The sequence below is a fragment of the Carcharhinus amblyrhynchos genome, chromosome 3, assembly GCF_965287045.1.
Source record: "Carcharhinus amblyrhynchos chromosome 3, sCarAmb.v2.hapA, whole genome shotgun sequence".
In the NCBI taxonomy this organism is placed as follows: Eukaryota; Metazoa; Chordata; class Chondrichthyes; order Carcharhiniformes; family Carcharhinidae; genus Carcharhinus; species Carcharhinus amblyrhynchos.
Window position 1 is genome coordinate 135,974,994 of NC_137326.1, and position 17,809 is coordinate 135,992,802.

Consider the following 17,809-nt stretch of genomic DNA (forward strand, 5'->3'; position numbering starts at 1 on the left):
ACTATTAATCCAGAAACTCTGCTAATGCTCCGGGGAGCCAGGTTCGAATCTCGCCACGGCAGATGGTGGAGTTTGTATTCAATAAATAAAATCTGGAATTAAGAATCTCCTGATGACCGTGAAACCATTGTCGATTGTTGGAAAAACCCACCTGGGCTCACTCATGTCCTTTAGGGAAGGAAATCTGCCGTCCTTACCTGGTCTCTCAACCGACACGGATTGCATTATTCGGGCAGCAGGGAGGATGCCACCGGAGTCACTCGCTATTGCACTTCTAAGACCGTAAGACATACAAACAAAGATCAAAGACCAGCACAGCACCGAAACAGGCCCTTTGGCCCGACAAGTCCATGCCGCCCATTTTAACACTCAGTGAGTGCCTTATTCAAGTCTTTCGTTGATCGTTGACATTTTTGTCTACCTCTAGTCTCCATAATAAAAGGGGAGCAAATTTAGGGAATTGTATGTGTGCCAGATTAAGGGAGATCCAATTCAAGGACAATTTAGTGACACCAATCAGCCTAAAAAGCACGTTTTTGGGATGTGAGAGGAAACCGGAGCATCTGGAGAAAACCCACGTAAGCACGGGGAGAATGTGCAAACTCCCACAGACATTGATCCAAGCTGGAGATCCGACCCGGGTCCCTGTAACTGCACAGCAAACAGTGATAGTCACTGAGCTGTTGTGTTGCCCATCAACTGGTCCAGTTTGAGCGTACACTAACGACGTGAAGCACTAGGCAACTCTCCAAGCAACATCCAAGAGCAGCCCTCGCATGACCCACCGTGTGTATGCCCCTTGTTGGCCAACAAGGCGGACCTAATTGCCTTTGGATGTAAAGGGAGTGTAGGAGCAGAATTAGGCCACTCGGCCCATTGAGTCTGCTCTGCCATTCAATCATGGCTAATATTTTTCTCATCCCTATTCTCCTGCCTTTTCCCCATAACCCCTGATCCCCTTATTAATCAAGAACCTATCTGTCTCTGTCTTAAAAGACACTCAATGACCCGGTCTCCAAAGCCTTCTGCAGCAAAGAGTTCCACAGATTCACCAGTCTCTGGCTGAAGAAATTCCTCCTCATCTCTGTTTTAAAGGATCATCCCTTTAGCCTGAGGTTGTACCCTCTGGTTCTAGTTTTTCCTACTAGTGGAAACATCCTCTCCATGTCCACTCTATCCAGGCCTCGCGGTATCCTGTAAGTTTCAATAAGATCCCCCCCTCATCCTTCTAAACTCCAACAAGCACAGACCCAGAGTCTTCAACCGTTTTCAACCATTTGACAAAGTCTTCATTCCAAGGATCATTCTTGTGAACCTCCTCAGGACCCTTTCCAAGGCCGGCACATCCTTCCTTAGATATAGGGCCCAAAACTGCTCACAATATTCCACATGGGATCTGACCAGAGCCTCATACAGCCTCAGAAGTACATCCCTGCTCTTGTATTCTAGCCCTCTCGACATGAATGCTAACATTGCATTTGCCTTCCTAACTCCCGACTGAACCCGCACATTAACCTTAAGGGAATCTTGAACAAGGACTCCCAAATCCCTTTGAGTTTCTGATTTCCTAAGCATTTTCCCATTTGAAAAATAGCCTATGCCTCCATTCCTTAGTTCCAAAAGTGGATAATCCGACACTCAGTGAGATGAGGAGAAATTATTTGATACAGTGACTCTATCACCGAGAAGGGTAAGGGCAGTAGATCCGTGGGAATGCCATTAATTGCGAGATTCCCTCCAAGTCATCCCATCGTGACTCCGAACGCTAGTGTGTGTATCTACACCGCGTGGAGTGCAGCAGTTCAAGAAGGCAGCTCACCACTTCCTTCTCAAGGGCAGTTAGGGATGGGCAATAAATGCAATGCCCACATCCCATGAGTTAATCATAGAATCCCTACAGTTCAGAAAGAGGCCATTTGGCCCATCAGGTTCGCACTGACAACAATCCCAAACAGCCCTATCCCTGTAACCCCACATATTTACCCCTCTATTCTCTCTAACCTATGCCTCCTGGGTCACTAAGGGGCATTGTAACATGGCCAATCCGCCTAACCCGCACATCTTTGGAGCGTGGGAGGAAACCGGAGCACCCGGAGGAAACCCACGCAGACACGGGGAGAACGTGCAGACCCTGCACAGCCAGTGACCCAAGCTGGGAATCGAACCCAGGTCTCTAGCACTGCGAGGTAGCAGTGCTAACCACTGTGCCACCCTTAAAAAAAGTTATGATCTGGAATGTGGTCCCTAAAGAGGTGGTTGAAGAAGCATTAGTATTAATTTTCAATCGGCAAGTGTATATATTCACTTGAAAAGGAGAAGGTATGTGTGAGAAAGTGCCAGTGATTGGTTAAGTGACTCCAAGGGCTAGGATCTGACCTGATGGACAGAATGGCCTCATTCTATTCTGTACGATTTCATAACGAGCTGATTAATTAGTCGTGGGGCTTCGGATCAGGTCTCCAGCATGAGTGCCAAGTCCAGTGGCCTGTCCTTGTGTCTGGGTTACAGTCACAATCACTTTCTTGTTCTGGTTCTTGGCAAAGAACCGGCACAAAATAAATCAACATACAAGCTCGAGGTTCAGGAGGAACATCAAATAGTTCAGAACATTCCTGATGGGGGTCGGGAGTGGGGAGGGTGCCTGGAAAATGTTGGCTTTGTCTTCGAGAATATCGTGTGATTATTTTACTAACTGAGCCTGAACTGAGATTCAAAGTAGGTCACAAGAAGAGGGGGGAGGTGGCGGGGGATTTTTGGGGGAGGGAGGGGGGGGGTTGCTGCGTTGGAGGGAGGATGGGAGGTTGGGGATGAAGAAAGAAGGAGAGAGACACAGAGGGAGTAAGGGAGAGAGAGAGAGAGAAGCAGAGAGAGGGATAGAGACAAAGAGGGAGTGAGAGAGGCAGAGAGGGTGAGTGGAGGAAGAGAAAGAGAGAGAGAGAGAGAATGAAGGGGCGAGACAAAGAAGGAATGAGAGACAGAGACAGAGGAAGGGGGAAGAGAGAGAGAGGTAGAGAGGGAGTGAGGTGGTGAGAGAGGCAGAGAGGGTGAGTGGAGGAAGAGAGAGATAAACAGAAGCAAAAATGGACTGAGGGGAGAGATAAGGCAAGAGAGACAGAGAGGGAGTGATGCAGGAGGAGTAAGAAACAAAGAGGGTGTGAGGGAGTGAGGGGAGAGAGAGAGAGAGACAGGAAGGGAGTGAGGGGGAGAGAAAGGGAGACAGTGAAGGATTGAGGGGAGAGAGAGCAAGAGCCAGAGAGGGCATGGGGGTGAGAGGGAGGGAGAGTGTGAATGAGAGACAGAGGGAGAGAGAGAGATAGATGGAGTGGTGGGAGAGAGAAATTTAGAACGGAGACAGAGAGAGTGAGAGAATGAAAGAGAAAGTGATTCAGTGAGAGCAGAAGAAAGGGATGAGAAAGCAGGAACGAGACAGAAGGAGTAAGAGAAAGAGATAATAAGAAAGATTTGCAAGAAGAATTCATGTATCATCACTGATACCTTTTTATGTTCCCATTATTTTCTACTTCAGTTATTCACTGCAGCAGATAGGCGTTTCTGTCATCGTACGGGCAGTTTTACCTGAGTGTACAGTCAAAGGACGGGCCAAATGATATCTGTTTGTGTGTAAACCTTTACGGACTGATTTAGGCCTTTTTATAATGCCTGACCCTGCATGATGGTCTAATGCTTTCCATTGGAATCCCGTCCCTCAATCCCTGTCTCCCTCAGTTCCTGAATTATCTCTCAAAACTACTTCCTGCCCCTTGATTTCAAAACCAAAAATCCTCTGTTAAAAAACAAAATCTTCTTCTCAAAAGGCAAGGCTTTGGATCTCAAAGAACATAGAACATAGAACACTACAGCACAAACAGGCCCTTCGGCCCACAAGTCGTACTGATCATATCCATACCTACCAGGCCTATCTATAACCCTCAATCCCATTAAATCCCATGCACTCGTCCAGAAGTCTTTTAAAAGACCCCAGTGAGTTCGCCTCCACCACCACTGACGGCAGCCGATTCCACCCACTCGCCACCCTTTGAGTGAAAAACTTACCCCTGACATCTCCTCTGTACTTGCTTCCCTGCACCTTAAACCTGTGTCCTCTCGTAGCGACCATTTCAGCCCTGGGAAATAGCCTCTGAGAATCCACCCTATCTATACCTCTCAACATTTTATAAACCTCTATCAGGTCACCTCTCAACCTTGGTCTCTCTAGGGAGAAAAGACCGAGCTCCCTCAACGTATCCTCATAAGGCATGCCTCCCAATCCGGGCAACATCCTTGTAAATCTCCTCTGCACCCTCTCAATAGCTCCCACTTCCTTCCTGTAGTGAGGCGACCAGAACTGCGCACAGTACTCCAAGTGGGGTCTGACAAGGGTCCTATAAATTTGCAGCATCACCTCCCGACTCCTAAACTCAATCCCTCGATTAATGAAGGCCAGTGCACCATACGCCTTCTTGACCACATCCTCCACCTGCGAGGCCGATTTGAGAGTCCAATGGACCCAGGCCCCAATGTCCTTCCGATCCTCCACACTGTTAAGACTCCTACCCTTAATATTATACTCCTTCATCCCATTGGACCTGCCAAAATGGACCACTACACGTTTATCCGCGTTATCCCACCTTTCAAACTTGCTCAGTTTTCCTGTGCACAGGACAACGTGCAAACTTGGGCCAGACAGTCAGCCCCAATATTCCCCGTGAAGTCTCTAGTCACGTTGGGAAGGGGCGACACTGCACAAAAACTGTAAGAGAAACCGAGCAGTGGGATGTCCGGCTGTGAGTGGGATAGGGTGGCACAGTGATTAGCACTGCTGCCTCACAGTGCCAGGGACCCGGGCTCGATCCCCGGCTTGGGTCACTGTCTGTGTGGAATCTGCATGTTCTCCCCATGTCTGTGTGGGTTTCCTTTGGGTTCTCCGGTTTCCTCCCACAGTCCAGAGACGAGCGTGTTAGCTGAATTGGTCATGCTAAAATTGCCTCTTAGTGCCAGAGGGATTAGTAGGGTAAATACTTAGGGTCACAGGATTAGGGCCTAGGTGGGATTGTTGTCAATGGCTGAATGGCCTCCTTCTGCACTGCAGGGATTCTATGGTTCTACAAGAATGAAATGCAGGAGAAATATCAAAGCCAAACGCTGTCAATGCTGAAAATCTGAAATAAAAGTAGAAAATGCTGGCAATATTCAGTAGGTCAGGGGGTATTTCCTCTACACCCTAGCTGTGAATGTAACACTGTATTTTGGCACTTTCTTGTTTCCTTGCCTATGAACGGTATGCTCTGTCTGTGAAGCACACAAGAAACAATACTTTGCACTGTAAATACATGTGACAATAATAAATCAAATCAAATCAAAGAAGCTGCTCTTGAGTCAGTCGGTTAGTGTCCTCAGACTATTGTATCTTTTCCCCGGTGGAGGAAAGTGGAAGAGAGAATGTCCGGGGTGCGTGGGGTCCTTAATTATGCTGGCTGCTTTTCCAAGGCAGTGGGAAGTGTAGACAGGGTGAATGGATGGGAGGCTGGTTTGAGTGATGGGTTGGACTCAGTTCACGACCCTTTGTAGTTTCTTGCAGCCTTGGTCAGAGCAGGAGCCCGTACCAAGCTGTGATACAAGCAGAAAAGAATGCTTTCTATGGTGTATCTAAAAATTGGCGAAAGTCATAGCGGACATGTCAAATTTCCTTTCCTGAGAAAGTAGAGGCATTGGTGGGTTTTCTTAACTATAGTGTTGATGTGGAGGGACCAGGACAGACCTGGATATCGAGAAACTTGAAGCTCTCGATCATTTCCACTTCATCCCCGTTGATGTAGACAGGGGCATGTTATCCGCTATGCTTCCTGGAGTCAATGACTATCTCCTTCATTTTGCTGACGTTGGAGGATGAAATTATTGTCGTCACAGCAGTTAACCAGATTCTCTATCTCTTTCCTGTTCTCCACCTTGTCAGTTTTTGAGATCTGACCCACTATGGTGATGACATCAGCAAACTTGAAAATCGAGTTGGAGGGGAATTTGGCCACACAGCCAACAGTGTGTAAGGAGAAAAGTAAGGAATTCCCTATCACTCCCACCTCAGGGTTTGTTTGAGTTCCTCGCATGGTTCCCCCCTCCACTGATTGCTAGTTGCATATCAGCAAGAGCAGGCTGAATCCCTTGACTGGGCATTTAAGGGCCTCCATTAGCACCAGGGAGGGAAAGTGATCCACAAACGTTCCTGCGTTTCCTCTGGGTGCCCCGATTTCCTCCCACAGTCCAAAGATGTGCAGGTTAAGTGGATTGGCCATGCTAAATTGCCCCTTAGTGTCAGGAGGACTGGCTATGGTATATGCATGGGTTATGGGGATGGAGCCTGAGTGAGATTGTGGTCAGTGCAGACTCGATGGGCTGAATGGCCTCCTGCACTGATTCATCCAGTTGCTGCAACCTCTCGTTCAAGGCAATGTGAGGAAAGTCATTACAGCTGACAGGCCTATTACACATCAGGGCTAAATTCAAACGCTGAATGATGTGGAAACAATACCTGATGTCTGATCCAAGGTTCCTGGTAAGATTGATACACAGAGAAGATATTTCTGGACTGAAATATATCCTAAACACATTCAAGATGTACCAAGTAATAGAATGTTAACCAAAAAGGAGGAAATTAGGTCCACAATTGTATTTGGCCATGGAGAAGAAGAATCAACTCTGATGTGTGGCTCTCATTATCCTAGATTGAAGTTATACCATCATCATGTTAATACCCGGTGGTTTTGGATGGACATTGATGCAGAATGGCAGTGTGACATGAGATGTGGATGTTGTTAGCAAGGCCTGTGTCTGTAGCCCATCCTGTGCTGCTGCTGAACAGATGGAACAGATTGAAAGGACCAGGCCACACTGGAGGAAATTGAAGAGTCAAGCCCATTGGTGTGGGCCTGAACCCCTTCTTGTTTTTACTACCAGAACGGAGAAGCTCACATTTATTCACATTAAACTGCATTTGCTATATGTTGGCCCTCTTACTCATTGGTGGCATAGCGAACAATGAAGAAAGTTATCTCCAATTGCAGTGGGATCTTGATCAATTGGGCCAGTGGGCTGACAAATGGCAGATGGAATTTAATTTAGACAAATGCAAGGTGATGCATTTTGGTATGTTGAACCAGGGTAGGACTTACTCAGTTAATGGTAGAGCATTGGGGAGAGTTACAGAACAAAGAGATCTAGGGGTTCATAGCTTCTTGAAAGTGGAGTCACAGGTGGGCAGAGTGGTGAAGAAGGCATCAGCATGCTTGGTTTCATCGGTCAGAACATTGAGTTGGGACATCTTGTTGAAGTTGAACAAGACATTGGTAAGGCCACACTTGGAATACTGTGTGCAATTCTGGTCACCTTATTATAGAAAGGATATTATTAAACTAGAAAGAGTGCAGAAAAGATTTACTAGGATGCTACCGGGACTGGATGGATTGAGTTATAAGGAGAAGCTGAATAGGCTGGGACATTTTTCTCTGGAGTGTAGGAGGCTGAGGGGTGATCTTATAGAGGTCTATAAAATAATGAGGGGCACAAATCAGCTAGATAGTCAATATCTTTTCCCAAAGGTAGGAGAGTCTAAAACTAGAGGGCATAGGTTTAAGGTGAGAGGGAAGAGATACAAAAGTGTCCAGAAGGGCAATTTTTCACACAGAGGGTGATGAGTGTCTGGGACAAGCTGCCAGAGGTAGTAGTAGAGATGGGTACAATTTTATCTTTTAAAAAACATTTAGATTGTTACATAGGTATAGAGGGATATGGGCCAAATGCGGGCAATTGGGATTAGCTTAGGAGTTTTTAAAAAAAGGGCAGCATGGACAAGTTGGGCCGAAGGGCCTGTTTCCATGCTGTAAACCTCTCTGACTCTATGATTCTATGGCTGCTTTTACGAGACGGGGGAAGTGTGTGGTGTGTCTGTCCACATTTTGCCAATTGGTTTATATGGACTGTGTACACACTGAGAAAATTAGAGTATTGGATAGTTTGTGACTTGTGTTACCCTTGCAAACCTGTATATATTTGTCAAGGTGTAGGTGGAGTGAAGGAGTGGTGTATTATAGTTAATCATTTGAAGTTTAATAAATGTTTTATTTTGTTAAAAGTCCGTCAGCAGTCCTGTCCCTCTGTTTATCCATGTATCCAACAAAATACAAAAGTTAGGATCTATCGAGCCAGATTCCATCCTGGGATCTGATTTGTCCAATAGTAACATCATTTGGGATCATGTTACTACCTCCACCTGTCTACCTCGCTTTCCCCTTTTAAGACACTCCTCAAAATCTACCTCTTTGACCAAGCTCTTGATCACCTGAACTTATATCACCTCATGTGACCTGGTGTCAAACTTTGTTTGATAATACTCCAGTGAAGTGCCCTGTGATGTTTCATTATCTTAAAGGCACTAAACAAATGAGAACTGGCGTTGCTATGGAGATGTTAAATGGAGATATTTCTAATGTATTTGACACGAACGCCATATTTGATTTGGCAACTTAAACTTTCCCCAGACGGGTGGGACTCAGATGTCGAGTCTGAAGAGCAGGCAACATATTTGGAAAGTGTGGAAGCAGCGAGCAAAGACTTAGCAGGTTAGTAAGTCCAACTTTGGGTTTTGGAATAAGATAAGATTCCAACATTGTCCCATCAGAATGGGGAAATATTTGGATAGACAGGGTGGGGGCACATGGAATAGGCAGGTTTTTGTCCTGCTCTTGGCGTGTCTTTGGCCATTTTTTTGAAGGAAGATATTGTTGAAAGTCAATGTGAAACTGACCAAGATAGTTTTTTTGGAGCAGTTTGATTCGCGTTCCGTATCTTCCGGGGAAAAACAAGCGAAGGGTGACAGCTCAACCCCAGGGAAAAGCTGTGATCTGTTCACAGCTGACACAGGATATGGTAGAGGAGAAATTCTGTCTATTGAAGCAGACTCAGCAGCTCTAGTCTATAGTCCCATGTGAGGGATTGCTTACTCTCTCCAGATGTTAATTATGCTGCACTAATCATTAGAAACGTTAACTAAACATTCCCCGATTGCCCCAGCATCAATCTCCACTAACTTCACCTTCAGCAATGCACAACCAAGGATGTGGCCGGGTGTGGGGGGGGTGGGCTGACCAGTTTGCACTTTAGATTAGGTCAGGTTTCTACGATGATTTCTATTCTACGATGAGGTGGATTGGCCACAGTGAGTACATTACGGGGATACAGTGATAGAATGCTCTTTCAGAGAGTCAGCACAGACTCGATGGACCGAATGGCTTTGCACTGTAGGGATTCTATTGTCCGGCAAACTAAGGTTGTGCAGCGACCAAAATTAAAATGTGAAATTTACAACAATCGCCACAGCAGCAACTGTCCGTTGATAGAGGTTTGGCGTTCCATGACTCGCACAGATCGGTGAAATGTATCGATATAAATGTAACATAGGATTGCCAAGCACTCTCTGCATTGTCCAGGAGCTGGAGATTACACTGTGGGACACTGCTGCCAGAGAAAAATCATACATTGCATTCAATAAATTGAACTTCTCAAAACAAATTCCTTTCAACACTTTTGTTTATTAGTTACAAAAGTTATTGTCAATGGGAGGCAAGATGCTGAGAGACTGTCAGGAATCATCCAACCTGTCAACACAGGGTCCATTTGCTTTCCAAGTGAGCTATGGGAAGGTGGGTGGGGGTTGGGGGGGGGCGCGGGGGAGGTGATTAGAATTGAGAGAAGGTGACAGGGAGATGGTGGGTGGGTGGAGGGGGCGCGTAAAGGGTGGTAGGAGGATGGAGAGGGTGGTAGGAGGATGGAGAGGGTGGCAGGGAGATGGGAAGGGGCACAAAGAGTGGCAGGAAGATGGGGAGGGTGGGTAAAGGGTGCTGGGGGATTTAAGGGGTGGTAGGGGAGTGTTATTGGAGGTCACTTGATGAATTCTCACAGAATACGTCCAGTTTCATAAACGTATTGAAAAGCAAGCTGTTTATGACCCTGGAAGCCATAATGTTACTGGATTGGATTTTGACTGCACGTTTTATGGGCACTTCTGACTGTTGTAAAAAACACATGATTTATGCTGTGGATCATTGATGTTTGGGAGACTTCAAACTAACAAAGCCAAAATACTGTCCGCTCCTCACCTCCCGACGTTTCTCAATGCTTTCTGAACCTCCAGTCCTCCAAAGAGAAAGATCAAATACACAGGAAATGAAGATTAACCTTCCGTGATGAGTGGCGAGAATAGCAGACAGATACTTCCCGCTGGAGAAAATGTGATAGGGGGATTTCAGAATGGTTACTGTGCAGGAGGAGGCCATTGGCCCATTGTGTCTGCAGTTAATCCAGTGCCATTCCTCACGCCTTCCCACTGTAACCCTGCACATTCTCCATGTTCGGATAATAGGCTAATTCCATTTATACTCCGATTGAAGCTGCCTTCACCACACTCTCATTACATATGTGTTCAAAATCACGTTGAAAAGCAGTAAGTGAGAGTGCATTGTTTCCACTGATGGGAGGTTTGATAACCAAGGAGGCAAAGATGTGATATAATTGGCTAAAAAAAAACTAGAACAGACACGAGGAAAATATTTTTACACAACGAGTTGCTGTGATCTAGAATGTGTTGCCTGGAAGGGTAGCGGAAGCAGATTCAACAAGAGCCTGCACAGAAACAAGATGCTTAATCACTTCCCTCTCTGCTGAATCATTCTATGAAATATTAAAACCTGTGCGCAGCAAATGCAGGGTGGCTGGTAGCTACAAAACCTCGAGTGTTTTTCTTCCGTTATTCGCACACTCAAAATCCATTGCATCGCTCACCAAGGTCAAAGAGTGTAGACCTCCCTGTCCCCCCCCCCCCGCCCCACCCACCCTCTTCAATGTAAGTTGCACTGTGGCTGAAGAGGCAATGATGTGGGGGGTGAGCAGAGAGGAGAAACACAATTAAGCAAACAAAACAGATGAGGGAGGTGTAGGTGGGGTCTGCAATGCAGTGAGGCTAAGACCTGCCTCCCAGCACTGCAAACTGGTCCTCCATTCCCTCACCCTTCCAACACTCCAATCATGCAAAGGGAGCATTATGCAACAAGGATAAGTTTGTACTGCCCAAACACTACATTCGAGGTTCCCCATTTTCATGCTCCAATCCATGTATTCGCGCGAGTTGCAGTTTCCTTGAAATGCTGCAGTAATATAAGGACTGCAGCCTCTGGGGGAGGCAGCAGGCAGACTACCTTGTGTAAAAATCACAAGAAAACATACAGGCAAAACTCCCCACGATAACCACAGAGAAGGCACTGAGGAGACCTTCCTTATGTAAAGCTCCTTAAGCCTTTATTAGGAGTAATCGATCAGAAAAGGCACAATTTTCCAGCCCGAATCTTAAAATCGAAAAGTCACTTCGGATAGGAGTGCGATGAAATGTACCTCTGTAACCCACTTAGATCATCATTTATCATTCCCAGCATCTCCAGGGAAAATCCTGAAATAATGACTTTCACCAACATCTCAAACATTCAAGGCTAACTTAATCCATCCAACCTGAACCCTGGCCTGCACGCCCAAAAGGTGGGGAAGCTAAGTTCCTCCAACTGATTTCTCTTACAGAAGAAATAAACTTTCAGAGTCACGAGATGATGAAAGGTAACGGCAGCTCTGTCGTGCACGGTCACGCCATCGTATCCACAGCTGATTCACAGCAGCTAATGGAGAAAACTGGGATAAGACAGAGAATTCCATTGGAAAACCTTCCCACAACCCACTCACGTGCCACAAGCTTTGCTGATTTGGCAAACCTCATTCCAAACCTCTCGTTCTGACTCATGCAAAACTCAGGTTTGTTTTTTGTGTTAAGGGGACAGGGGCAGGGGGAGGGGACACAGACTGTTAGTAGAATAAGGGTATGGAAGGGCATCATACAGCAAAACAAACATGGCAGAGGGAGTGTAAATTTCAAGGGAATAAGGCCAGGCTGAATGGTCTCCAATGCCAAGTGTTGCAGGTAAAATGGATGAGTTGAGGGTGATGATTAACATGTGGAAGTGTGATACAGCCGCCATCACACAGACATGGTTGAAGGAAGAACATGATTGGCATCTCAACATTCCGGGATATAGGATCTTCAGACGAGACCGGAGAGGAGGCACTGCATTATGAGTTAAGGAGTCAGTTATTGCAGTAAGACAAGATGATATATTGGCAGGGGCATCAAATGGAGCTTTGTGGGTAGAATTTAGGAATAAAAAAGGGAGCAGCCTCATTATTAGGTGTTTATTATAGACCCCCAGAAGGATTTTGAGGAGCAAATATGTGCAAAATTTGTGGAAGTGTTTAAAAACAATAGGGTCATTATATTGGGTGATTTCAACTGAGATAAACACAGTGTTAAGGGCTTAGATGGAATGGACTTCTTGAAATGTGTATAGGAGAACTTTTAGATCAATATGTAGAACATCCAACAAGGGAAGGAGTTGTGCTGGACCTGATTCTGGGGAATGAAGATGGACAGGTGGTTGAGGTGGTGGTGGGGGAGCATTTTTGTGATAGCGATCACAACGTGGTAAAATTTAAACTTGTTATGGACAAGGAAATAGACAAGTTACAAAAAAAAGTTTTGGATTGGGGGAGAGTGGATTGTAGTAAATCTGGACAAGGCACACTGGGAACAGCTACTAATGGGGAAATCTACAGAAGAGCAGTCGGGGACATTCAAAAAGGAAACAGGGAGGGTGCAATCCCAGCATGTTCCTTCCAGGGTGTTAGGAAGGAGTAACAAGCCCAAAGACCCATGGATGACCAGAGATATTCAGGATATAATGAGAAGGTAAAGAAAGGCTTTTAAGTTATACAAGGGGAGCAAATCAGTGAAGGCATTAGTGGAGAAGAGAAAATGCGGGGTGGAGCTTAAGAAAGCAGTTAGGAAAGCAAAGGGGGGATATGAGAAAGCTCTGGCTGATAAAAGTGGGAAAACCCAAAGGCATTCTATAAAAATATCAATGGGAAGAGGATAATCCGGGAAAAAGTGGGGCCCATTAGGGATCAAGGGGGCAGTTTGTAGGTGCAGCCACAGATTGATAGAGTGTCACATTTGTCTTCACCCAAGAAAATGATAACAATGGCATGGAATTCAGGGCGAGAGGCCATGAGGTTCTTCAACAAATTGACATAGGGAGGGACAAGGTATTGGACGTGTAGACAGGCTTAAAAGTGGATAAATCTCCAGGTCCAAATGTATTGTGCCCGAGGTGGCTGTGAAAGGCAAGAGAGGGGCTTTGACCCAAATTTTCAACTCCTCTCTGGTCAGGGGGAGGTGACAGGTAACTGGAGAACAGCTAATGTTGTTCCGCTATTTAAAGTTTGCGGATGACACAAAGATTGGCCAGTGAGGGGGAGAGTTTTGGGCTGCAAGACGATATAGATGGAACGGTCAAATGGGCAGATAGATGGCAGCTGGAATTTAACCTTGAAAAGTGCGAGGTGATACACTTTGGAAGGAGTAATTTGACAAGAAAGTATTCAATGAACGGTAGGACATTAGGAAGTTCTGTGGAACAAAGGGACCTTGGCGTGTTTGTCCACAGATCTCTGAAAGCAGAAGGGTATGTTAGTAGGGTGGTGAAAAACGCATATGGGACTCTCGCCTTTATCAATCGAGGCATAGATTACAAAAGTAGGGAAGTCATGTTGGAGTTGTATGGAGCTTTGATGAGGCCACAGCTGGAGTACTGTGTGCAGTTCTGGTAACCACAAGGATATGATCGCACTGGAGGGGGTTGCAGAGGAGATTCACCAGGATGCTGTCTGGGATGGAGCATTTAAGTTATGAAGAGAGGTTGGATAGACTTGAGTTGTTTTCGTTGGCGCAGACAAGACTGAGGGGGTGACCTGATTGAGGTGTTCAAGATTAGCTGTTGCCCTTAGTTGAAGGGTCAGTTATAAGGGGACACAGATTCAAAGCAAGAGGAGGGTGGTTTAGGGGATGTGAGCAAAAAGATTTTTACCCAGAGGGTGGTGACGATCTGGAATGCCCTGCCTGGGACGTTGGTAGAGGCGGGTTGCCTCACAGCTTTTAAAGGGTATCTGGACGAGCGCTTGGTACATCTAAACATACAGGACTACGGGCCGAGTGCTGGCAGGTGGGATTGGGTGGCAGTTCAGGTGTTGCTTATGTGCCAGTGCAGACGTGATGGGTCAACAGGCCTCTTCTGCCCTGTATGATTCTATAATTGTATAATAATGCAGCAATAACACTAAATATACAGCGACAGACCAGTCTCCACCAGTACTGTACCCCAGTGTTATACAGTGACAGACGAGTCCCCACCGGTACTGTACCCCAGTGTTATACGGTGACAGACCCGTCCCCGCCGGTACTGTACCCCAGTGTTATACGGTGACAGACGAGTCCCCGCCGGTACTGTACCCCAGTGTTATACGGTGACAGACGAGTCCCCGCCGGTACTGTACCCCAGTGTTATACGGTGACAGACGAGTCCCCGCCGGTACTGTACCCCAGTGTTATACGGTGACAGACGAGTCCCCGCCGGTACTGTACCCCAGTGTTATACGGTGACAGACGAGTCCCCGCCGGTACTGTACCCCAGTGTTATACGGTGACAGACGCGTCCCCGCCGGTACTGTACCCCAGTGTTATACGGTGACAGACCCGTCCCCGCCGGTACTGTACCCCAGTGTTATACGGTGACAGACCCGTCCCCGCCGGTACTGTACCCCAGTGTTATACGGTGACAGACCCGTCCCCGCCGGTACTGTACCCCAGTGTTACACGGCGACAGACCCGTCCCCGCCGGTACTGTACCCCAGTGTTACACGGCGACAGACCCGTCCCCGCCGGTACTGTACCCCAGTGTTACACGGCGACAGACCCGTCCCCGCCAGTACTGTACCCCAGTGTTACACGGCGACAGACCCGTCCCCGCCAGTACCGTACCCCAGTGTTATACAATGACAGACCCGTCCCCGCCAGTACTGTACCCCAGTGTTATACAGCGACAGACCCGTCCCCACCAGTACTGTACCCCAGTGTTATACAGTGACAGACCAGTCCCCACCAGTACTGTACCCCAGTGTTATACAGTGACAGACCCGTCCCCACCAGTACTGTACCCCAGTGTTACACGGCGACAGACCCCTCCCCACCAGTACTGTACCCCAGTGTTACACGGCGACAGACCCGTCCCCACCAGTACTGTACCCCAGTGTTATACAGTGACAGACCCGTCCCCACCAGTACTGTACCCCAGTGTTATACAGTGACAGACCCGTCCCCACCAGTACTGTACCCCAGTGTTATACAGTGACAGACCAGTCTCCACCAGTACTATACCCCAGTGTTATACAGCGACAGACCAGTCTCCACCAGTACTGTACCCCAGTGTTACATGGCGACAGACCCGTCCCCGCCAGTACTGTACCCCAGTGTTACACGGCGACAGACCCGTCCCCGCCAGTACTGTACCCCAGTGTTACACGGCGACAGAACCGTCCCCGCCAGTACTGTACCCCAGTGTTATACAGTGACAGTCCCATCCCCACCAGTACTGTACCCCAGTGTTATACAGCGACAGATCCGTCCTCACCAGTACTGTACCCCAGTGTTATACAGCGACAGACCCATCCCCACCAGTACTGTACCCCAGTGTTGTACAGTGACAGACCCATCCCCACCAGTACTGTACCCCAGTGTTACACGGCGACAGACCCGTCCCCACCAGTACTGTACCCCAGTGTTATACAGTGACAGACCCATCCTCACCAGTACTGTACCCCAGTGTTATACAGCTGAATTATTTTTCTGCCAATATATTTGGCATGATTGGAGGATAATTTATTTGTCCCGTTGGCTGTTTTTCACAGTTTAAGAGGATTGAGTACCGAAATCCCAGGAACAACACTAGGTGCTTGGATGGAGTCTCAGTAGGGGGGAGGTTGCATTTGTAATTAAACTGCAGAGTTGCTGCACGCAGAAAATTGAAGCCTTATTAATAAAGTCTGCAAAATATGCAAATGATATAATTAAATCCCCAGTAGAATGTTTGGAAATTAAACATTAAAATTAATGAGGAAAGACAAGGCCAAAACAAAAACAGAAATCAACATGCGACGGTGGTGTTGGTAAGAGAAAGCTCGGTCACCAGTGTAGATAGATTCATAAACACTTCCCTAGTTGAATGGTGTTTAGGGTGACCTGCGTGGCTAAGTGGGTGGAGTACTTGTCTCCAAGACGATAGTTTGTTGGTTTGATTATCCAGAGGGTTCAGCTCAAGCTTTACGTTAGTTCTCCCAGTGCCATCCTGATGGAAGTGCTGTACCATCAGGGGTGCCCCAGACAAGATGCTAAACCGAGGCTCCATCTGCCATCTCAGCTCAGAGTGAAAGATTCCTATGGAGAGGAGCAAGGAGCTTTCCCAGGAGTCTAAGCCAATACAAAAGGACTTGAATGTAGCCCAATCCATCATGCAAACCAGCCTCCCATCCATTGACTCTGTCTACACTTCCCATTGCCTTGGCCAAGCAGCCAACATAATTAAGGACCCCACGCACCCGGACATTCTCTCCTCCACCTTCTTCCGTCGGGAAAAAGATACAAAATTCTGAGGTTGTGTACTAACCGACTCAAGAACAGCTTCTTCCCTGCTGCTTTCAGACTTTTGAATGGACCTACCGTGCATTAAGTTGATCTTTCTCTGCACCCTAGCTGTGACTGTAACACTACATTCTGCACTCTCTCGTTTCCTTCTCTATGAACGGTATGGCACACGAGAAACAACACTTTTCACTGTTTGTTAATGCATGTGACAATAATAAATCAAATCAAATCAAATATGCCTCAACTAACATCAGTAAAACAATCATGTTTGGTCATTATCACTATGCTGTTTGTGGGAGCTTACTGCAAACAAATAGACTGTCCTGTTTCCTACATTACAACAGGAGTGACATTTGAAAAGTACTTGCACTTTTGGGTCTTATTCCAAGACCCCTGAATGTTTCAATAATTTAATTCAGTCACCACAAACAGGGATTGTTTCGCTTTGGGGAGATTTAATTTGTTTCCCATCCCTCGTTGTCCCTGAGCTGAGTGGTTTGCTAGGCCAGTTCAGAGGGCAGTAAACTGTCAACCTCATTGCTGTGGCTCTGGAGTGACAAGTAGGCCAGGCCAGGTAAAGACAACAGATTTCCTTCCCTAAAGGACATCAGCGAACCAGATTGGTCACCGTTACTGAAATTGGCTTTCAGTTCCAGCTAGGTTTAAGTGCCACTGGCTGCTGTGGTGGGATTTGAACCTGTGGCCCCTGGACATTAGCCTGTGCCTCTGGGCTATTGGCCCAGGGACATGACAACAGAATAAACTTTTCTCCATGTAGAGTTAAGATTTGGAATGCCAAAATTGTGGCGGAGACACAGTCAACGTATTCAAGAGAGAATTGGATTATTACCAAAAAAGGGCAGGGCTACAGGAAGATGGCAAGAGAATGGCACTTCGTAGTTGGTGCTAAGCCAGCACAGATGCAGTGGGCCGAATGGTCGTCTTCTATGCTGAAACCAGTCTATCAGTCTGTGATTGATTTTAGAACATTCCAGTGTATCACAACCAATGAAAAACCTCTGAAGTGTGGCCATTGTTGTAATGTAGGAAACTCTGCAGCCAGTCTGAGCACAAGAAGATCCCACAAACAGCAATGAGATAATGGCTGATGGATAATGAAAGACAAATCAAACCAACTTCAAGAGTCACTTGTTCCTTTTTTTCAAGGAGTTATCTTGCTTTGGTCTCTTG